This window comes from Xiphias gladius, chromosome 23 (assembly GCF_016859285.1).
Source record: "Xiphias gladius isolate SHS-SW01 ecotype Sanya breed wild chromosome 23, ASM1685928v1, whole genome shotgun sequence".
NCBI lineage: Eukaryota > Metazoa > Chordata > Actinopteri > Istiophoriformes > Xiphiidae > Xiphias > Xiphias gladius.
The window spans coordinates 10,773,501-10,792,815 of record NC_053422.1 but is presented as its reverse complement, the minus strand read 5'-3'; the positions used below and the strand labels follow the sequence as shown (position 1 = coordinate 10,792,815).

Genomic DNA, 19,315 nt, shown 5'->3' with positions numbered 1-19,315 from the left:
TATGTCATGTCTCGTGCGTCAACTCACTTTTGACTTTTACAGTGTTTAACCAAGACCAGAGTCATACCCTAATCTTAACCAAGTGCTTTGAGTGCCTAATCATAACCATGAAAAATGTTGATTTTTTTTTTTTTTTTTTTTGCTATTATTGCACTGCACAATAACAGACTTCTATTGTAGGGAAAACAAATGAAATACTTAGTCAGTGAACAATTTGCAAATGCATTTAGTATTTCCTAATTACGTTGATAGAAAACATAATTGATAGACACAAAAAGAAAATTCATTTTGTTCAAAATGTATTTTCTTTTGTTCAAAATGTATTTTCTTTTGCAAAAATACACCTTTATTCTAAAGCCCATTTCTCACAACAAAGTTGGTTGTGCTTCAGCTCCCAACCAGCCAGTTTGATATCACTACCAATGCAATACTGATCAAATATTAATTAATGTTTGTTTCCTCTAGCAAGTAACCAATCAAATGTCAGTTTACAAAAGGTGGAGATGTGAGGGAACATAATCTGTTTATGTATTTTCTCAGTATACATAGATACATAAACATACAATGTGCAAACACGATATACATATATACTTACACAAAATATGAAACAAATTAAGAACATTATATGCAAATAGAATGTTACCATATTTGCATAGGCATAATGTTTACACAGCACTTTTGTAAATAGATACTATTGTACTCCTTATAAGAGCCAAAGAAGGGGTTGAATGGATTTCACTATTCTGCAGAGAAGAATACGAGATTACTCAGAGAGCTGAAATTGGAACGGTGTGTAGAGTGCAAGCTACTTATTGTTCTCTATGTTATTTAAATCTCTGAACAAAAGGGAATGGATCGCCTGGAGCTTTGACTACAGGTGTGTGTAGTTTCTAGTGCAGCTGGTGGAAGAAATTGGACATGGTGTTTGTTGAGCCTAAATTTTGGAAATTGTTCCAGACAGATTTCCCCATAACACAAAAGGAGAACATGAAATAGTGTCTGGAATGAAGCGTTAGAATAGAAAGAGTATGCTCTGGCCACGGTGGCGAGTAGCTGCATCATCACAAATACATCTTCACAGATTTCTTGTGGGTGGTTTATATAATTTGTTACTCGACACTGGCATAGTCAACACAGCAGTGTATATGTCTCCATGCTGTGAATATTGTATCGGTAAAATGTTGTGGTTCAGCATACAATAGCTGAAGATTTAGCAACAATTGTGGCCACATTTTAGATTTACCATGCCTGCAAGAAATCTGCATGCGCATTCAGTACAGATCATATTCTTATTGTCAAATGCTATTGTTAATGTCAACAGTGGTTTATTTTAAATGTGCTAGCTTCATTGAATTCCAATTGATGTGTAAAAGTCTTTTTACCTCTTTGGAGAGCTCTATTCTGACTCACCTAGCCAATGCAGCTCAGTCTAGCAATGTAATGCTTTTAGAAGTCACAGAAAACCCTGGAGAGTACGTCTTTGTTTAATGTGACTTCATGAAGAATAAGTAGCCTGGTGTGAGGTTTTCTCGTTTCAACGATGGAAGGCCAGGCTGGTACCACCAACAATGCAGGAGAGGGAGCGAGGGTAAAACCTACCATGGACCCCCCCCCCTCCCGTCTCTGGTGATTCTTTTGGTCTCTCTCCCTGACTCACTTGGGAGCTCATTCTCAAATTCAACAGGAGAGCTTCTAATGAACCCCTGCCTCAATTTCCAAAGCAAACTAGCATTTTTATGGAACAGCGTGCCACCATTATGAGGGGGTCCTTAAGGGATTGTCCGTATTACAGCTTCAGTGGTGCAGTTCATCAAGTCCCCAGATCAGCAGACTGTATAGCAGGCAATAGCAATGGAAAAGGGAAGGTTATTGGTAACAGCAATGAGGATAGGCCAAAATTGTTCATTGCCAAGATTCTTTTTCGGACACAGACCCACAGGTTAGAACATAGTATGACAATTACTGACAGTCATTTGGTTTCAATGTTGTTGTTTTTTTGTTTTTTTATTAATAATTAGGAAACGAACATAGTTACTGATTGTAATGTGTGCTCACAAAAGGTCTTGTGTCTTTTCTCAGAAACAAATTTGTTGCCTTTTGCATGACACCGGGATGCTACTAATGATTTTTCAGCGCATTTGGAGACAGTTATCGAGGCAAGAAGAGACAGGAATTGTTCTTCCCTCCTCATATCACCAAACTGATACGCTCCATTCAGACAAAAGCTTTGTCAGTTTGTAGAGCAACAATCCGTCAGTCAACATGACTTCACAGATTACAGCCTAAGGCCTCAAGAATAAGCAACAAATAGATCACCAAACTTGCTGCATCTCAAACGGAAAAACAGTTGTTTTAGCCACAAAACAAAGCATGAATGTATAAATAAATTATGCGGGAGATAAAAGATCATAACTGATTTAAGGCAATATTTTCACTCATGAATCTCCTACAGTATTCTCTCCCAACCAGTGGATGAACCTTAATAGGAACACTCTATTTCTTACATACTGCACTTTGGATATTGGATATTGCTAAACAATGGAAATCTTTCCATTGCTTGGCAGGACTCCTGCTACTGCATAATGTTGCCATAGTAATATGATTATTCTAATGATAATAAATCAAGCAGAGACCAGTGTCCTTGTCCTGCAGTCATGTAGATCATTGTTGGGATAAAAAAAAAACAAAAGCAATAAAGACTACAAAAAGAATATATGATCACCTTAAGGACTTTGTGTCACTCTTCTAGCACCTTTAAAAGATCGTGGGAGAAGAGCTAATGGTGTAACAGAACAATTTGTAAGATGCCAATACTTTTCTTAAATCAAGCAAGAAAGAGGCCGTTAAAATTGCAGTACCAATGCTTTGCCTGTATGTTTCCTAGTCCTCTCTTGCAATGTGGAAAACAAGGATGACTCAGTGATTAATTCAATGTTAGGACAGAGCACACTGGCTTATAAATATCTATCAGTGCAAATTTGCCAGATTTCTTTCTACCACTGCCCCCACAAGTGAACAACGGTTACAACTAAGCCATTGGGATTTTAATTATTTCTGTTGGAAGCAATTACACAATATGAACCTGGTTGGTCAGTGTCATTTGGATTCTGTTCATTTTACCATGGTTGCAGTTCGGTCAACAGAGCAAAGCTTGTGACCATCAAAATACTACTGAATGAAAAAAAACAAAAACACAGCATTATAGTCATAACAATCTCACTCTGGTCCTTCTGCAGCACCACAGTCTTTGCCCAGAAACAAAGAGCGTTATTGGGCTGATGCGGGCATTCATTAAAATTGGTATTTGGCATGATTAATGATACTTGCAATTTGCAAGGAAGAGCACGGGCTCTGCTGAGGCCTGGGGAGGAAACTTGGGAAGGGGTGGGTGATCCTCACACAACTCTGTGGAAACCAACTTGATCCGTCATGTTGCACTGTGCTGCACTGCCTCTCAGGGACCAGGTCTCTGGAACACAATGACTTGATTTCTTTTGACGAGTAGTCTCTTAGTTTTTTTTTCCTTTTTTCTTTTCTTTGGCCTGATCATTATTTCCTCATTTCGCATTTGTTTCATCAGAGATAATTTATCACTGCCTGCTTTAATGAAGTGATAATTCCATGATAATTAACCTAATCCTGCACCAAAGCAAATTTACCTAATGACTGTTGTTTTGATAGTCAGAGTTGGTGCATGGGAGAATGTCCACACTGGGAGGAATTGAGGCTCTGAGCCAGGCAGAGGAAATAGGAGTAAGCAGAGTCAGGCGCCAAAGAACGGAGAGAAGTACCAGACAATTACTTTGTGACCTTAACTTTCTGTGGTGGGTTGAAGGGACCCCTAGCACTTTCCATTAAGAAGTTCAAATAATAGGGTGCTAATACGGCAGCTCAGTGAAAGAAAGCCTGTTTAGCCTGTCCTCTTATGTCTGACTACAAATATGACTGCCTGGAGATGATAAGCCAGGTAAGGGAGGGCCTGGGCTAAGGCATTGTTCCCTGACATTTCATTTGTTCAGGGGTACCAACTTTGACATTTCATTTGTTTGATATTGGTTCGACTCAACACACCAGAAAAGTTTAACCTTCTCAACCCTTGGATTTAACATCCACAAATATTCCATTTGTAGTCAACATCAATAGATTAGCCTTGGATAAGGTGTCGACAATTACTTGTGGTATACAGATGTGCATGCATAACCCTTACATATGTAGTATTTAGACCATGTCAGTAATAGCAGCCAGTACATTACTTTCGATCCATCCTCAGAGCTTATCACTTTGCTGGTAAGTATAGAAAGTGTTTTTCCCATGAATATAAACATGCATGCAGCCTCTGAAACTTTCATAGCTACAGTGGATGTTTTTCCTTTTAAAAATTGCATCTTCGTCAATTAACTGCACAGAATAATTTGTCCATCTCTTTCCATATTATCCAGTATTTTATTTATCTATGCATGGAGATGGGAATAGAGAGAGATGGATAGAGAGAGAAGAGAGATTCAACCATGGGACCATACTCTAACTCTAAATACTATGTTTATCATATACCTCGCTCTTGAACCTGGATCTTCACACTACTTCACATAAATGGACAACAATAGAGTTTGAGTGCATAACTCATTCATATTCACACTTGGCATGAATCTAGAATATAAAACTATATAACTATATTTATGTAGGTTTATTCATCATCTTGACTAGTTTGGTTTAATGTGATTTGATTTGATCTGAGAACATAGAAAAGGCATAAAAATACATACATTTCTGTACATGCGGAATAATAGATGAAAGCCAATATGACCCTTTTTTGTTCCTCGTGCATGTTGGGCCAATGGACAAGTGCAGAGGAATCACATTTTGTCTATATCATACTATTGAGGTGCACTTTGGGATGCGACTTCACCGCAGAGTTTGAAGTTAAAGTTGAAGTTAAGTTGAATGTGGGTTGCATCTTGATAAGTTGAATTTCAGATGTTTATTGTTTCTTGCATTTCACTTTTACTATTTTATTATGTAAGGAATAGGTATCTAGATGAAGAGAGGATTCATAATGATTATGTATACACCTCATTAAAATGTTTACAGGCAAGGACCAAGCATGTGTGGGCTCAATTTGACACTACCAGAGCAACATCCAGCATTCTGTGAAAATGACAGAAATATATAGTGTTTTGGAACTGCCAGCAAATGAAACAGGTTGGGATTTTTTCCCCATCTAATAACAACAAAGCAAAAGCACAAAGACAGGCCTGGATTAATGGCTTTAAAGTGAAAATGGAGCTGGAACATCCAGCTGGCTTGATCAATCCACTGGCTCACCCAGGAAGTGGGGAAGACTGGCAGCCAACAAATCACCACCATGTTTGTGTGTTTTACATGATTAAGCATATGGAGGGAGCATTAAATCACCCTTACCTTGCTTGACAAAGTGACAGCTGCGAGACCCCCTCCACTTTTCCGTGCATGTATTGGCAGGAGGTGATTCCATTCAAAAGATTAAGATTAATTGACTAAAACAAAAACATTACCATTATCCGTGATAAAAATGAATGAAAAGTATCTTTTAGTGAAGTGTCAGGCCTCTGGATTCTGCCTTAATCGGCCTGCAGCCTTTAGCACCGTATGTAATGTAATGTAAATCACTGGTAGCTGTTATTAGCATACATACAGCTTTTAACGTTATACAAACCATGCATTATTATAAAATGCATTATTATTGTTTTCTCATGATCATAGATTGGTTTAGTTTTATCCATACAGTTTATCAACAGCATCGCGGCTTCTCATTTCAGTTAATAGATGAATGGCTTACAGGTGAGCGCTTGCACATTGTAACATCCTGTGAAGCAGTTTATAGAAGTGGTGTTACGTCCATCACACCGACATGCTGATACTCTCACCCTGATGAGAACACTTTCATTTTATCGATGAGGTGACAATTTCAGCTATTTATTTAGTTCAAATTTACACGGCGGCATGTGTAAACAGACAGCAGGAGGTGGCCGCTGAAGAATAAGCATAGAAATGTTACAGGACTTGGCCCTTACAGGAGTGTACTGGGGAGCTGCATGAACTGGCAAGGAGGCCACAAGTCGCTCTCTAGTGAAGCAGCTGATGAGATTTGGGTCAAAATTGATTATGGTAGTAGATAAGTAGGAAAAAGGGCCCAGGTCAAAAACTGTTATACTTTACATTAAAGAGTTAAAAGACTTTCTCAATTGGATATAAAGTGTGACTGTACACAGGTACAGTATAAATGAATAAGTTAAGTCTGATGGATATAAATCGTCCTCTAACTGACTACAGCAGCACAGTGACACATTATAAGATTTATTTTTTTTTATTCATTGTTTAATTTTGATTGTGTACATTGTCCTCACCCAAACTGTCTGTACTAAAGGAGACAACAAACCTGTGGTCCATGAAATGCCCTTTAAAAATTCACCTGACACTCTTTTTGCTAAAACCAGACAAGAGATGGAAGCCATGACAGCCATCACAACACCCAAACAACAATGTGTACACTAGATAACAGCTGAGGTATGATATTTGTGAGCAATTTTCCCTTTAAAGACTTAAAGATTATTTTCTAGAAAGTGCAGCAATGATGCTGTTATGTTATTACCCACACACCATGGAGCGCACAAATAGCATTCTGCTCACTTTTTCTCTTCGGTCACTACCCCAGGAGGAAAAAAGGTGAAATAAAATTACTGTGTGATGTCTGAGGCGAAAAAAATTGCCATGTTATTGTTGAGATGATTGTTTTACTCAGCACATTTAGGCTTCTACACGGGTGCCAACTTAGACAAGGGGACCACTTTTGCAAAACTGCAATTGCTTCTCATTGCAAAATAAGAAATCTATTCAAAAAGCAGCAAATGTAACTAGTATTTAGCTCCCCAGAACCTTGCATGTTCAGATTGGTAAGTTCTCGATTGGTCTCGTATGGAAGACACACAATTGTTTGATGGTTGTGACAACGTAGAATTCACGTCAAGTATTAAAATTCAAAAATCGAAAATTATTTTGATGAATGCATTTCATCAATCAGCCATAAAAAAAATTCCGACAGAAAATATACTCTTTTCACAAATATAATTTGTTAGGCTAATTTGACAAAACATTCATGCAAAGTAACAAACTGTTGTTATTGGTGTAAGTCATCAGTAAAGTGAACTATAAGGAAACTTATAACTTCGACATGATTTGGTACAGAAAGAAAATCTTTTACGACAGTTTGTCTCATTTACTGAGGAAACAGAAGGTATTTCAGACCCTACAGCCCAGCTGTGGATAGCAATGATGAACAATGTTGGAGAGACAGAGTGGTCGCTCATTAAAAACCTCCAATATGCTGGGAGAAGAATGGCAGCGAGCCCAATAGGCCTCTGCAATGCCAGGGATCTACACACCCTTTCACGGCGATGTGTTTGTGTGTGGGTGTATCAATTAGGGAGGCTTGTTGGGTTTCTCTCTTCAAAGTACTTAAATAATTTAACCATCAGGGGTCAGATCCTATTAAACGATGTGACATCAGGTCTACATTGTGTATAGAGCAGCAAATTATTGAGGAAGCTAAAGAGAAACAGGGTTACGATAGTGTGACACTACATGATGCAGCCTCACACACTTTGTCTGACAGTGAAAGGGTATCACTGTTATAACTACAAGTATATGATACTCTCACTCACTACTAAGGCGGGAGCCGTATAATTGGCTCTGCTGATTCTGTAACTGCTTCCATCAAGCGAGATTAGGAAGGTGAGCCGGAAGATGGACCCCTGATGGTTAATTGAAGTTTTAATAATGCTGCTGAAATTCAACTGGAGAAAGAGCCGATATGACCGCAGGGCTAGTGGAGAGCTTTCCACATTGCAGTGTTTTAAACCAATTATAGGTATTTTCCAGTGTCTTTATCCTTACATAGTTGGCAAAGAAACCTATTTCATTTGACCTTGAATGTCCCTCTGCGGTTGTCTGCTCTGAGGATACAGAGTAGCTCCCTAGTGAGAATTCTATGTATTCAATAATTAATAATTCATCAGCTCATTGCTAACAGATAGCAGTCTAGTGGAGGGGCTGGCACATTAGGAGTTTGGAGTCAGTCTCTTCACTCAACCTTAATGAGGTGTTTATAGTAGATTATGTAACAATACTTTATTCAACATTTATTTTTCTTCTATTCTACCACTGTCCGAATGATCCACCTGACTTCTACCCCGAACGTATGACTACCCAGTAAAAATATATGTATATGATCTGTCCATATACATATGGACAGATCATATACATATATTTTAGTTTATCATTAGCCTTGAACAAGAAGAATAATTTATTATGTAGTTTTGAGACTTCCATAGACTCTTTTCCAAACACGTGCTAATAAATCATAAAGACTCAAAAGTCTTTCGAGAGATTCTCAGATTTCTGATCTAATCCGTGTCCTTTAGCAAGTTCAACAGCTGGAGAGAGGTTACACAATGCTGCTGTCTGTGGCCGTTTACTAATATCTATGGAGGAATTGACACTTCAGCTGCTGGTGTTACTAGTGTCAAGTAAATTGAAAACAAGCAGTGGTAGCTGACATAAATGTGTCTGTGGTAGTTATAGGCATTTTTACTGCCTTCCTAAGTTCAAGGTTGGAGGAGCACAGCTACTCCAACTGCCCATTCAGACACGGTTTTGTCAATTTACTTCACTCTGCACCAGTGGGTTCCATAAATATATATTTACACTCTCAAAATTTCTCGTATTGTGTATGTGGCCACTCAGAATTAAGACATGTAACTGTACCTAGCATGTTTAAGTATGTACTTTATTTACAAATGATTCATTGTTGAATATTTTTTCCACATCCTTTCTTTTTTTTATTTTTAAGATTTTTTTTTTTCAAGGCCTTTCAGCCTTGTTAAAATTTTTGACAGCGACAGGAAACACAGGGGGAAGCAGGAGGGCCCGGGCAGGATCTGAACCCAGGCTGCTGCAGTAAGGCCTCAGCCTTGATATATGGCACGAGCATATTCAGGTGAGCTACCTATGTGCCCACTGTGCAATTTATGAGGGGCACAGTGTGCCATGACCCCCTGTAGACCGGGAAATAAGGTGTCAACAGCACTTTGCATGTTGACAGAGCATGCCTTCCAGCAGGATCGGACCCTCCCGAATAGACCCTATTAAGTACACCCAGAAATCGTTGATAACAGCCTTTAGACTGACAACCCCCTTCTGCTACTGCAGCTTCCAGTCTGTATAACATTAATATTCATTTTCTTGGTTTTAACGAAGCAGGCAACAGGCACGGGGTGCCCCGGGAGCACTGCGTTTAGCATCAATGGAGATATAGTCAAACAACCAAACACAGAAGGAGGAAGTTGGCTGTCTCCTTCCCCTGGGCTCCATATTAATGAGATAACGCCACACTGCAGCCAATTACAGCCACTTACAGACAGATGCCTTTGGTCCAAGACACCGTAGACTCAACCCCCACCTCCGCACAGTCACCATTCCTCTACATGAGCATACACACATCATTTCCCCTGACAAAAATCAATACAGGATATACATTACGCATCTTTTCGCAGATAAAATACCCACCAATAATGGACTATAATCGGAAAAATTCAAGAGCTAAAACCCATAAACCAAATGTCCATTTAAGCAATATCTAGAGCCTATATGTTACAAACACGCATTATTCTATTCAGTTGTCAATTATCAATCCATCCATACGCTGAACCGCCCTTGTTCAGGGTCATGAGTGCTGGAGCCTAATCCAGCGCAGTTTGGGCAAGAGACAGTGTATGTCCTGGAGGGGTCACCAACATATCACAGGGCTAACATAGACAAACAGCAGCCCTGTCTCCTAGAAATTAACTGCAACAGCAAATACGTTTTTGTAGGAAATGTAATTTCCACCGGATTTGACCAGATTATGCTTTCTATTAACATGAGGAGGATAAGATGTTAACTAAGCTATTTGGCAAGTTGCAAATATGTTGATAGTGAACGTATCATTAAAATGTTTACACACAACATATGTGTTGTTTGTGTCCGCCAAGATATCTAATCTTGCTGTATATAATATACACTTCTAGTGACTACAGTGTTATTAAACTCTTTTATGGTTATGTTTAGAAACTCAAAGCACTTTTTAAATATTTTTGGTCCGTCTTAATACAGAAAAAAGTTCAGAGTGACTTCAGAAAATGTGTTTATTTACATTTAACCAAAACCATGATCTTTCACTAAACTTAACCACAGTGCTTTTGTTGCCTAAAGCCTAACCCAAGACCAGACTGTGGATCTGTGGCATAACAGTTGTGCGCGTTGTACACCAGCCATCCACCCCAACCACTTTCCTGCGAATCTGCTGCCATTGCTATATGTATTGCTTCTTTCATTCATTCATAAAAAACCTTTTTCGCCTGAGCCTAATCCAGCCAGTGATTACGTTTCCTAAAAAATGTATTCGCTGCGGCAATTTAGTTGTATATAAAAGTAATTTCTAGGAGACAGGGTTGCAGACAGACAACCGCACACTCACATTCCTGACTAAAGATAATTTTGTAGTCACCAGTTTACGTCACCTGCATTCTCTAGCCTTTGGACTGTTGGAACCCCATGCAGACATGGAGAGAACTTAGCTGGTCGATTTGAGTTTGAATCCATGACCCTCTTGCTGTGAGGTGACCGCCAGGTGACCAAGAGTCAATTATGATTCATCAAAACCTTCCCAACAGAGCATTGTAAGAGGTTGGAATATGGCTTCCAATAAAGATGCCATTTTTCAGCAGCCCCAAAACAGAAAATCTATAAAATTTCATCCTCTAGGTGGCCGGTCTGGCATGAAAAAAGACTCCAAAAAACAGTCCTCTTAAAAGTACCTCCGTTTTTAAAAGGCCTTGTCTAAAGTGAGATGGTTCATTAATTGTGCATTACAAAGCTGAGGCAGTGGAAATAAGGCCACCTGCCTGGCATCACAGCAGCCCTAATTTTGGATGGCACAACTACACGGTCCTTTGAATAGGTAGGCTTAGTTGTTTGGCTGTACTCGACATAATGGAAGTGAGTAACTGCTGTTTTGCCCACTGAACTCTGAATTGAGACCGAGAACAATTATCATTGCCCAGGCCTCTTAGAAAAGGGCCTCATGGCCTTATGGAATGTATATTTATCCATAAATACACAGCTGCTGTAAAATCACTACTAGTTTTACAGGACAATCTCTCATGTGACCCCATTACAACAAGTTTCTCTATACTGTCATAACTTTTCCTTATTTTTCTTAACCAATGCTGGCCCAAATGTCATGAGGAACATATATAACGTATTGGACAGGAACATATTTTTATTATGTTATTGTAATGACGGCGACAAATGTTTTGGCCTTTGAGTTTAAAAATCAAATTGCATGCCAAATGCTTGTGCAGCAATACGTCTCCGCTACACGCTACATACAATAAAAACTTGTAAAAATGTTTCGGTCATGTGAATATTTCGGTCATATGAATTACCTGATAGTAATTAAGGCTGAAATGTACAGTCTTACAATTCTCGACTACAACATATAGGGGCTGAACATCGTTCAGCAATGAAAACCTCTGAACCTCGACATCATCTGTGAGTACGGAAATAAAAAGGGACACACTCTGCCACAGTCTGGGGGAGCTAAAAATGTGTGCAGACAAAAGGCTGGCCCATTTTGAGTGTGGAGGCAGACAGATACCAATAGGGGCCTGGGGACCTGAAAATCGTTGGGCTTGGCTGGTATTCAGGGTGAATCAGGGCCAGTAGTGCGATGCATGGGCCCGATACAACTCAAGAGAGAGGGGGGGGCTGGCATGACTGGAATTAATTCCCTGTGATTGAGGCAATTGCCAAGGTTACTGCAGAGAATCAAACAGTGGAATGTCACAGGAAGTGTTGTTTTCAGATTCACAGTATCCTTGGTCACAGCTCATACCAAGGAGATGCTAATGATAGCTTTATCTTGTGTCTCTTTGAACACCTCAGAAAAAGCTTTTCCCATGAGGCAAAACTCTTTCCTAGGTAAGAACCATCACAGTCTTATTTTCAAAGGGGATCTTTCCAGCTCAGCCCCCTAAAGTATTTTATAACTTTGGATGCTATAGACAAAGTGAAAAGACATAAGGAAGGAAAGTGAGACATGAATATGTACAAAAGCAGTCCAGAAACCAAAATTCAAACAGGATTCCTTATTTGCAAAAATATGGCATGCACCTGGTGAAACTGAGCAGAGAGCCAAATGAGAAAATTCTGGTTTCCATGATACACTAGTAAACAGTAATGTGACCCGCTCCTGGGTTTACACCTGGCTCAAGGTTTGTAAAGAGCAAAGGAATTCAGTGTAATAACCATGAACAGTACCTAGGCAACACGAGTAATGACAGCCAAATGTAAATCAGATTGTAAGCCTTGTGTAATCCAACTGTAAATCTTCAGTCAACTGTAAACATATCCCATGAGCCTTATCCAGTGGGACGCTGTCAGAGCCTCACGAGAGTTGTATTTACTGACTGCAAACAACATAATTGTTGTATAATCTTTGTTAAAATGACGAGGTACTGAAATTCTTCTATCCATTGCAGCGGTAGATAATCATTAAGTTGAGAATATTAACAACACTGTATGTACACTTATTAGGTAGACTTCAGATATGACTGTTCTGCCATGAAGTCTACTTTTATGATGTCTGTAATGTTTTTGAACACTGTCAAAAAGTAAAAGAAAAAAAGCTGTTGATTCAATTAAATGTTTTAGCAGTGAGTTCATAGTTAGTGGTGGTGGTCTTGTGCTTGACTGCATTGGATTCAGAGGTGTTTTGAATATTCTGCCCCCCTCATGTATGTAAATGGAAAGGACAAAAAAAAAAAAAAATCGATACACCTCTCAGTATAATGTAAACTAGTACAACACGTCTTTTATCAATGAACTCAGTGCTAAAACATATAAACTCATTGTATTTATACATTTTGACAGTAATTTGCTGACACTGATGGTAAAGGCCTATGTTGTAGAATAGAACCAGAGACAGTGGTGCATTTGCTTTGGGAAAGCCCTTTGGCATTTACGTTTTGGACTGACATAAATAATTTTATTTCTTTCTATTTCTTTCTCCATAACAACTGCCTTAAAGTTTACTCGTTATTGTTTTTGTTTTTTTTATGATGTTTTACTTTTGATCATCTTCTTATGATTCTTATTTATATTAATTAATTTTTTTATGCCACATATGAAACACTGTGGGGGGGGGGCTGTCTCTGCAATGCCCCTTGTTGCCGCCCGGTCTGTTTGCATGTTGAAAATGGTCGCTAAGGCGGACACTGCACGCACCATTGGTAACAGACAGTTGCTGCTATACCGCCTCCGACCACTGTGCAGCACTGAGCACCGATGCGGACAAGCGGCTGTCCAGTTGGTGAGCGAAGAAGAAATCATGCGCCCTGTTGGATTTTAAAGGGCTTGTATTGACTAATGAAATTTGCTGTTGTGTTTGTTTGTTTTGTTTTTTTTTTTGACGCCCGACAATGATGTAAATCATTTCTGGATTTGTGCTAAGAAGTTCACCTGTCTGAAGTTCACCCGTTTAGCTATCGCCCAAAAAAAACCAAAAAAAAACCCGATAAGTGGCCTAGTCCGCATCGGGGGGTCGCATGAACAATTGCAGCTTGGCGTGAGTCGCGCAAACACCGCGGGACGGGGACAGCCTCCGAGGTGGGATCCCCAGCAACAGGTGCTCTTCATCAGTCGGGCCCGCCGCCAGGAGCGGCCCCGGCCAGACATCGGCAGGCGAAGATAGCGGTGGCGCTGGAGCAGACACATTAGTCCCTCCGCCAGCATCGGGGGCTGCCATCAGCAGCGAAAGCAGTGTTTGCTTGGCAGGGCTTGTAAATGACAGCTCTTGTGGGGCAGATAAAGCAAAGATGAGAGGGGACTCGGCAGGGCCCGCAGTCACAACAAGAAGAATATGGCCAGCGGCAGGTCCATGTACACAAGAGAGGGTGGGAGTTTGGGGGGGGACTCATCTGCCAGGAAATCAGAAAAGGGATTGCAGTATTTATTCAGGTCCTAATTCAATAAATGAGCATATCAAGTAAGAGCTATCATTAGCCCCTGCAGACTTACAGAGGAGGGCTGACAGACCTGCAGGACACTGACCCTGGAGGAAGACAGTCACCTACTGCACCGCTGCCTCCCAGACAAACTGCACCAGGAGAATTGTTTATTTAATCGCCATCAGCAGACTTGGCTTGGACTGCACATCGCTGTCATTGGCCCAGAGTCGACAGACTCTGGACTGTCACTGCTGGTTATGGAGCCCGACCTGATGCGATCGATGAGATTTGAGGATTGGATGGATCGGTTTGCCCACACAAGAACAAGGAAGAAACTCCTCTAAAGGTAAGACCTTATTCAATTTTTCCTCTGTGCAGTGTCATACCGCAGTTTGTTGGTTAGATGTTTGTTTATCGTGCATTATTTAGAGCCTGGTTGTTGAATGTTTATCATGGCTGGTGTCCGTTTGGCTTGGTCGCACTGCTTTTGATGCCTAATGTACATCAGGTCTGTCATGGATTCATCTCTATGTGACATTGTTTTCCTAGGCCGCAGCTTGCACTGTCACGTCGGCCTGTTGTTGTGCCAAGTGGTCAGTGTGATTGCTCTGTGACGGCCTGTCACCTTTGTTGCTTTGAGTTGGAGCAGCATTGCTTAGTGCTGAAGTGGTGGTGGGCTGCAGCAGGCATTCAGATAATTATGCAACTTAACACAGGTTCGAGGTGGGTTCACTGTTTCTCTTTTGACTCTCAGTGGTGTGAGGTTTCAGTTTGCTGTGAGCTAGTGCAAAGAAAAAGGGCAAATCCTCACATTTGAAAGGCAGGAACTACAAAATATTTTTGAGTTGATGCTTGAAAAATGACACAAATGATTAATGGATTATGAAAATATCTCGTAATTAATATTATGCCGAGTATCGACTTATTGTTTCAGCTTTAAACTCTATGCAGCCTGTGCTGTTTTGAGTCTGCCAGGTGCATGTAAAACCACAGAATGCAGTAATGAAGTCCATGGTGTCTTATGTGTTAATGTAATTATCCGTAACCTTGTTATGTACGTTTTTTTGGCGTCAAATACCAAATACCAGACTCAACACAGCCAGTTCTTCTGACCAGAGGAGTGAGTGGTGCAGACCAACACGTGTACCATAAATTGGAAAGGTGTATTATACTTGAGTCGATATTTAAGAGGATTATACCAACATTTTGATAAACTGGCCATACTTAGGTCAACATAAATTGAGGTAGGAGTGCTGAAACGAATGTCAAAATTGTATGAGAAAGAGAGCTTTGAGGGGAAAAGGACAAATGGAATGAAAGTTAGAACTCTAATAATTTAAAGAAATGTAGTCGGTTGTTTGAGGACATCTCATAATACATCTGTGGTGCACCTGCAGCTATTCTCCTCCTCGCTTTTCTTCATTTTGACCAAGTTTAATAATCCAGTTCTGACAAGAGTGCGTAATGCTCTGCGAAAAAACACAAATCTTTATTTTCCCTATTGGTTTTGCTCACTGCACTGTAGGAATCTAGCTTTATGGCATTATGGATTTAAACATGAATTATCAATGTATCTTAACGCTTAATTTATATCTACTGTTTTGTAGTTTGATGATGACTTATCCAGGGAAACCAGTGGGAAACTCACATTGCTAATCAGAGCTATGCAATTTTTGTTTTCTCATACTCTGATAAGTTGATGTAGGCATTTACTTCAATTAAAGCAGAGTCAAGAACAGCTGTTTTATCTGACTGAGAGCAAGCTGTCAGCAGCAGACTGGAGTGTAGTCAGTTTGTTGTGTACATGACTTATACACAGTGATTCTCTGAGTGACAGCTGAAATATTACAATCACAGCTTGGTTAAGACAATGAGAAAACCAGCAAATAATGATGAGGAAAAACAAGTTAACAGCTACAGTGACTGTCTGTGGTCAAATTTCAAAATATTAAGAATTTTCTAGTCTGAGTGTAGCACACTAAATTCAGCCTTATTAGAAATACTCTTAAGTGAAAGGTTGATTGCTAAGTATTTTGTCACAGTTCTTATGCTACAAACAAAAAGCAGGGCCTTACTGGCATCTGCAGGGGCGGCACTAAAGCTGAATCAGATTTTTCTCAAACATAATGTACGTGTCACAGCTCTTAATTACAAACAAAACAGCAGAATGGGAATGACTTTGTAATGGAGTGTTACTATTCATTTAGAGCACAGTTCATCTGGTCGAAAGGAAATGGCTTGAGAGTTCCGGCCACTATAAATTTGTGGGGGCTTGACTTGGTGCGAATTACATTGCAGTAGAATTGGGATTCAGAGATACCGAGAAAATGCTTACAACACCTTGTTATTATAGAGGGGGAGTGTAAATTACCCTCCCTAAGAACTTAATTTGTTTTACCAAACTGTACAGTGGAGAGAGATGAGACATTTGGCACAGAGCGATCAGGAGAGCTCTGGGAGGTCTCAGATCTGCATTTTTTTTTTCCTAATTAAGTTACTTACCTGCAAAAATACTGTGTACTTAAAAACCGTAATGTACACTCACTGTATTAAGCCATCGTGTTGTAATTTATACTTTAGAATAGTCTTGAACAGAAGTTGAGCCGATGTTTGAGATGAATTTTCTGGACACAGACTCCCCTCTGTATAAATAATTTACATCTGAGATCTAACTGTTCATGTCCCCAGCCTTGCACGCAGGCAATACTGCCCCACAAATTGACAGTCACATATATGGGAAGCAAATTTTGACTTGAAAAATGCTGGCAGTATGACAATGCATACTTAATATCACTTGAATGATGAGTGATGGCAGCTACTAACAACTAGTATGAAATCTGAGAAAGACCATACGAAACAGCTCCAGTATGAAATGTAATAGAACAATTTCAAGAAGGGACACTTTAAAATGGCTACTTTACACAGTGCGCTGAAATTGAGATCCCCTTTCTGGCTATATGTGTATCAAGCTTTGATTGAAGCATAATAAAATAAAATAAAATAAAATGACTAATATATTATAAGGGTAATACTATTTTGCCATAAATATAATCTTTGAAGCCTCAAATTGAAAAGTAAAATGAGGCTTGGTCATGTACAGTGATGAAACAGAATTTAAAACAATATAACATTGTCTGAGGATGGTAATTATGCTGACTTATCAATTCAGCTGTTGTAAATAAAATGATGAATATATATAATATAAATTTGAACCAAATAAGCAAGTTTAGAGGTAGTGTACTTGACATCACCTAAAGGAATCAACAGTACAACACTTAAGACCTTTTCTTCACACCTTTATTTACAGGGGAAAAAAGAAACATCACATTAGATGATATTGTTTTGCCTGGGGACCACTGGAACCAACTTAAAACTCCCATTTGGCAATGACTGTCCAACCTTGGAGAGGTTGCTTTTGCCTCTGTCCCTGAAACATCTCTTTGTGGCTGAGGTGTGCTCCATAGTGACAATTTGCCATTAGGTGAAAGTAATGTGATGTGGGCAGACAGAGGCGCCCTTTGCCCCCACTGTTGCTTCCCATAAGGCAAAGAGAGGCTCCTGTCTTGTCTAGGTCAACTTCCCATTCAAGCACGCAGCACTTCAAGTGTAGTCACCTCTGAGCCCCGTGGGTGCCTCACAGAGAGCCTTTGCCCTCTCACCTCTTGCATTATTGCCTACAACACCACACCGCTCGCTGTTGCATCTGCAGGAGCTGTAAAGAGAAGAGATAAGTATAAACGAAGAGGTGGTTCAGATGTGGCATTGACACATTTGGCCAATTTTCATGTCTGCAGTCTGCAATTGGCTGTCTGGAAGGGGAAAAATGGGTCTGAAGTGAAACATCATTGAGGCCCAACTACAGTAAATCTAATTTTGTTTTGTTTTCCCGTCATACATTTATTACAAAAAGAGAATTATTAGTCGGGGAATGGTTGATATATTCATTCGTGTAGTATTATAAAAAACTCAAAATAAGCACCTGTACCTTTTGAAGGAGACACTCTCTGTGTTCTGCTACTGAGAAATGTAAGCCGCGGGACAGGGACCTTGTAAGGTTGGTCTGTGCTCGTCAGCAGTGCCTTTGACGTCTGTTAAAAAAATCAGTGGTGGCGTCCTGGGACCAATGTTTTTTCTGCCAGGTTTTGTACAGTGGGGTCTAAACATCTTCTACCACTTTCCCATTGACTTGAATCGGAAATCAAGCAAGAGCCCAAACAGGGGTGCTCTTAGTGAACGGAAGCATTTTCCAAATTTTTTATAGTGTTTGATTAAAGTAAATGGCCGACACAAATTCCACATCAACTCTGTTATCCCTGCTGTAGCCCTTAAACCACTCAATTTACCTCAGAATAAAACCTGTTTAATGCCAAGTACATGTACACAAGCAGTTAACAGAGGGATGCTTTCCTGGCTTTTCACAAGTGTTTTACATATACTCATACTGCAATTACATTAGATGGTATGAGTGTGAGAATAACCCTAACACCATATTCACTGCACAGTGAACCTTACTCTCCACGTACATTACTGTGCACTTAGCCTTATTAGCACAGCTGTACTTTTCTAAACCAACTGTAGAGACATACAGGATGTGCAAATTAACATCAGTGTACATACCCTATGTACTTGGTTAAAATAGGCATCAGCATATCGTGGGTGAGACAGAGGGACCTAGATCTTTGTTTGTTGGGGAGGTGGCTGTTTAAAAAAAAAAAAAAAAAAAAAAAATTTGTAATTTTGTTGTTGGCAGTTCTATCGCATTTTCCAGTTGAGAGAGCTTGGAAAATGTGCATGCTGGTGTGAGAGGGGTCAGAATGGAGATGAGATAGAGATGTTTATTTAAGTGCATTTCTTAATCGTGGTGTCACACTGGCCTGGAAGGAGGGCGAGATGCATACAATGATTTTCTCAGCTGATTGGATGATGCATCATACCCTGGTGCTCTCATGGTAGATGGCCACTGTAAAATAGTTAGAGATAGACAGAAAGGACTCACAGCTACTACAAGCCTGAGACCTCAGGATGGACAGGATGTTACTTTTTATCTGCCTATGATGTTGAATGTCTGCTTGTTGATGGTCCTTCACACAATTTGGTTGTTCTTAGTACGAATCAGTGCCACACAGCGTGGTGTCACTGATGACAATTGCTCTTTGCTTTCTTTTTAAAAGCAGCCAGTGGCTGCCTCCAAAGCCCCACTCTGCACATTTTGTAACTCATCTCTGTCAAAAAAT

General features: G+C 39.9%; 1 long non-coding RNA gene across 1 annotated transcript in view; it reads left to right on the top strand.

Moving 5' to 3' along the window:
• The first annotated feature begins 14,062 nt into the window (after positions 1 to 14,062).
• Positions 14,063 to 19,315, top strand: part of LOC120785190 — a 139,485-nt gene continuing 134,232 nt past the window's right edge. Inside the window, exon 1 of the long non-coding RNA XR_005706570.1 lies at positions 14,063 to 14,427. This is a non-coding gene — a long non-coding RNA (uncharacterized LOC120785190). The remainder of the gene's footprint in view (positions 14,428 to 19,315) is intronic.